This window comes from Lepus europaeus, chromosome 8 (assembly GCF_033115175.1).
Source record: "Lepus europaeus isolate LE1 chromosome 8, mLepTim1.pri, whole genome shotgun sequence".
In the NCBI taxonomy this organism is placed as follows: domain Eukaryota; kingdom Metazoa; phylum Chordata; class Mammalia; order Lagomorpha; family Leporidae; genus Lepus; species Lepus europaeus.
The window spans coordinates 35,995,711-36,000,854 of NC_084834.1; positions in this window are offsets into that span (position 1 = coordinate 35,995,711).

The window sequence follows — 5,144 nt, forward strand, 5'->3', positions numbered from 1 at the left end:
CCAAACCCTTGCCAACACTTACAAATTTCTATTTTTGTTTAGCCTTGCTTTTATTTATAATGTACATGCTAACAGGTGTGAGCTGCTACCTCTTGGTTTTGATTTGTTTTCCTGCAAATTAGTGATGTTAAATGTCATATACCTGCCTCCTCTTTTTATGTTTCCTTTAGAGAAATGTCTTTTCAAGTCCTTAGCCCACTTTTGAATCAGATTGTTAGTGTTTTTTAAAAAACTATTAAGCTGTAGTATTTCTATTTTTTTGAAGATTCATTTATTTGAGAGGCAGAATTACAGACACAAAGAGGAACAGACAGAGATAGAGGTCTTCCATTCACTGGTTCACTCCCCAAATGGCTGCAATGGCTAGAGCTGGGCTGATCTGGAGCCAGGAGCCAGGAGCTTCTTCAGGTCTCCCACATAGGTTTATGTTCTTGGATGTTCTTGGAAGGAAACATTAACTTGACATTTTCTTGATAAAAATCTGTACCGACACAATAGGATAAGTATAGTTAACTAACTTATTACATATTTCAAAGTAGCTAGAAGAGAGGATTTTGAATGTTCCCAACAGAAAATGATAAATGTTTAGGTGATAGATATTCTAACTAATCTGGATTGATCATTATACATTGTGTACTTGTATATGTATGAAAGTATCACACTGTACCCCATAAATATATAAGATTTTAGGTATTAATTGAAACATGCAACAGAAAATTTAAGATTGACCTTTACATAGATATGTTTAAAAAATATGAACCAAGCAAAATAATACTGACCCCAAACTTCAAACAGGGTTGTTATGGACATGGTACATACTGAATGAATTATAATAAGGTTACTTTTAATATTTTAGCCTAGGGTGAGATAAAGGTCTTTGTGGCTTTGGAATAAAAAGTATTTTAAAAAATCTTCCTGGTACCAGCATTAGGGTGCAACATTTATGCCTGCAACACTGACATTCCATGTGAGCATCAATTCAAGTCCCAGCTGCTCCACTCTTGATCCAGCTCCCTGTTATTGTGCCAAGGAAAGCAATGGAAGACAGCCCAAGTACTTGGGTCCCTGCCATGCATGTGGGAGACCTGTACAGGGCTCCAGCCTCCTGGATTCAGACTAACCCAGCCCTGAGGGTTGTGGCCATTTTGAGAAAGAACCTGTGGATGGAAGATATCTCTGTCTGTCTGTCTGTCTCTGTCTCTCTGTATATGACTCTGCCTTTCAAATAAATAAATCTTAAAAAAAAAAAAAAGCTTACCCATCCTCCCCCAGGATATGGAAAAATGACTGGGACAGAGAAAAGAGAAGCAAGCCGAGGACTGAGGAAAGATCTATATAAAGAAATACTCCAGAAATGGGTACTGGCGAAACATTATGGAAATGCAACTATCTAAAGTCCAGTTTTATGTTTCCCATGAAATGAGCCTTTTTAGTCAGTTATTAGTTTGTTTTTATCACTGAACTTCTATTAAGGTTTGTTCAATACTTGAGCCTGACATGAGTGATGTGTGGGAGAGATCAGTGTGGGAGTTGTTCCCCCGATGTGGTATAGTTTTGCAGAAAGACAGCTGTTCAGTGTCAAGCTTGCCATTCGATGCTGATCGCCAGGAGACCTAGAGAAGGATCAAGATCAAAAGGGCTATGAGAATAAGAGGCTGCATTCTCTGCATTGGCATAAATATTGGCATTCTGTTACATGGGAAGAGAAGCTAGAGATATTTCCCTAAAGTTTAGAGAAACTGAGGGGGCAGGTGTTGTGGTGAAGCGAATGAAGCCGTTGCTTGTGATGCACCCGTATCAGAGTGCTGATCTGAGTCCCAGCTATTGTGCTTCTGATCTGCTGCCCTGCTAATGTGCCTGGAAAAGCAGTGGAAAATGGCCTGAGTGCTTGGGCCCCCTGCCACTCACATGGGAGACCCCTATAAAGTTCCTGGTTTCAGCCTCGCCCAGCACGGGCCATTGCAGCCATCTGGGGAGTGAACCAAAAGATGTAAGATCTTTCTGTTTCTCCCTGTCTTTCTATCATGCTGCTTTTCAAAAAATACATAAATATTTTTAAAAATCTGACCATTTACATGTTATATCTCCTTTTCTTTATAATGTGATTTCAACATTCATTTTTTTAAAAGATTTATTTATTTATTTGAAAGTCAGAGTTACACAGAGAGAGGAGAGGTAGAGAGAGAGAGAGGTCTTCCATCCACTGGTTCACTCTCCAGTTGGCCGCAACAGCCAGAACTGCACCGATCCAAAGCCAGGAGCCAGGAGCTTCTTTCAGGTCTCCCACATGGGTGCAGGGGCCCAAGGACTTGGGGCATCTTCTACTGCTATCACAGGCCATAGCAGAGAGCTGGATCGGAAGTGGAGCAGCTGGTCTCGAACCAGCACCCATATGAGATGCCGGCACTTCAGGCCAGGGCGTTAACCCACTGTGCCACAGCGCCGGCCCCTCAACATTTATGTTTTTGTTCCTGAACAGATGAAATTGTTAACAGTTATTAGATTCAAGTTAATTAAGGTAGAGGCTAGATTCATTTAAAAAGAAGTCTTTGAGAAGTCATTGGATTGGATTAGGTGACCAGAGTGAAGCCCAATGAGGGAGTCATGATGGCATTGTTATTAGGGATAGAAAACAGAGAAGGTAGTTGAAGAGGGTGCTCCCTGCCGTCTCTCTGCCACCTCCCTTCTCCAGCCTTATCAGATACATGAACAAATGAGTCACCTGATCTAGGGCTGGGAACCTCCAGAAGAATAAGCAGAAATCAAGCATCTTCCTTACCAAGTAGCTCCTTTTAGACATTTTAGTTTAAGTAACAAAAAGCTGACTGATACAAAGCTTTTTAGCACCTGGTCCTTGCCTCATTTCTGTAAACCAGCCATAGCAAAAAGCTACAAGTCCCTTTCAAAGGTCCTAGTTGTCTTTTCTGCTACTACATATTTAAGAGTAAGAAGGAATTCCAACTGAAAATTGCAAGCAAATTTTAAAATTCAAATGTTGATGCCATCAAAAAAGGAGGTACCTTTCTCTGAAGGGAAGAGAGAACTTCCACTTTGACTATGACCCTGTCGGAATAAGATCGAAGTCGGCAGACCCTAAAGGCTTCCATAGGCTTGGCAACTCATGACTAGAGCCTAGGGAGATTACCGACCCCATAAACAAGAGTGTCAAATTGTTAAGTCAACAACAGGAGTCACTGTGTACTTTCGTCTCATGTGGGATCTGTCCTTAATGTGTTGTCCAATGTGAAGTAATGATATAACTAGTACTGAAACAGTATTTTTACACTTTGTGTTTCTGTGTGGGTGCAAACTGATGAAATCTTTACTTAATATATACTGAATCGATCTTCTGTATATAAAGATAATTGAAAATGAAAAAAAAAACTTGGTTTTAAATTGGAAATTTCATAGAAAATTAATCAATTTTTTAAAAATATCATGTATGATCTCTGTCCTTAATGTGATGCACATTGTGATTTAATGCTATAACTAGTACTCCAACAGTAGTTTTCACTTTGTGTTGCTATGTGGGGGCAAACTGTTGAAATCTTTACTCAATATATACTAAACTGATCTTCTGTATATAAAGAGAATTGAAAATGAATCTTGATGTGAATGGAAGGGGAGAGGGAGCGGGAAAGGGGAGGGTTGAGGGTGGGAGGAAAGTTATGGGGGGGGAAGCCACTGTAATCCATAAGCTGTACTTTGGAAATTTATATTCATTAAATAAAAGTTAAAAAAAGAAAAAAATTAAAAAATGAAAATGAAAAAATAAAATATTTAACAGAAAAGGCAAAAAAATGTTTTTTCTTTCTAAGATAAAGAAAAAATTTCGCTGCTTGTCTCATTCCTAGCTTTTTGCACCTTGCTTGACTTTTGAACTTCTGCCAAGTATTTCTTTTCTTTTTTTTTTTTTGACAGGCAGAGTGGATAGTGAGAGAGAGAGACAGAGAGAAAAGTCTTCCTTTTTGCTGTTGGTTCACCCTCCAATGGCCGCCGCGGTAGGCGCGCTGCGGCCGGCGCACCGCGCTGTTCCGATGGCAGGAGCCAGGTGCTTCTCCTGGTCTCCCATGGGGTGCAGGGCCCAAGGACTTGGGCCATCCTCCACTGCACTCCCTGGCCACAGCAGAGAGCTGGCCTGGAAGAGGGGCAACCGGGACAGGATCGGTGCCCCGACCGGGACTAGAACCCGGTGTGCCGGTGCCGCTAGGCGGAGGATTAGCCTAGTGAGCCGCGGCGCCGGCCCAAGTATTTCTTACCTGCTAGATTTCCATTAATCAGTAGCCAGATTTGTGACTGTTTATGCTATGCCTCAGATATGCTGGTCTGATTATTTATGAGAATTATGAGAAAGGAAGCTCTGATCAGTATCACCGCAGGGGCTTCCAGTAAATACTCAGTGAAACGTGGAAGCTATACTTACTAGTGCCTAATTACATGCAGAAAGTAACAAAAGTAAGGCTGATACATTTGCAACATGCCACTAGCCCATATGTGATGAGAACATCATTTCAGAGGTTTCATTACTGTTCCCTGATGCAGGCAAAGTCAAATGTCATTTCATTCACTCATTAACTTTATTTATTTTTTGACAGATGGAGTTAGAGAGTGTGTGTGAAAGAGAGAGAGAGAGAGAGAAAGAGAGAGAGAGAGAGAGAAATCTTCCTTCTGTTGGTTCACCCCCCAAATGGCCGCTACGGCTGCAACTCTGCTGATCCAAAGCCAGGAGCCAGATGCTTCCTCATGTCTCCCATGTAGGTGCAGGGGCCCAAGCACTTGGGCCATCCTCCACTGCTCTCCTGGGCCACAGCAGAGAGCTGAGCTGGGAGGGGAGCAACCAGGACTAGAACCTGGTGCCCAAATGGGATGCTGGTGCTACAAGTGGAGGATTAACCAAGCGAGCCATGGCGCTGGCCCTTCACTCATTAACTTTAAATAAATATTCCTTAATGCACTGGAAAAGCAGCAGAAGATGACTCAGTATCAGGGCTCCCTCCAGCCATGTGGGAGACCAGGATGGAGTTCCTGGTTCCTGGCTTCAGCATGGTCCAGACCTGACTGTTGAGACCATTTTGGGGAGTGAACCAACATGGAAGACCTTTCTCTGTGTCTGCCTCTCCCTCTCTATCACCCTGCCTTTCAAA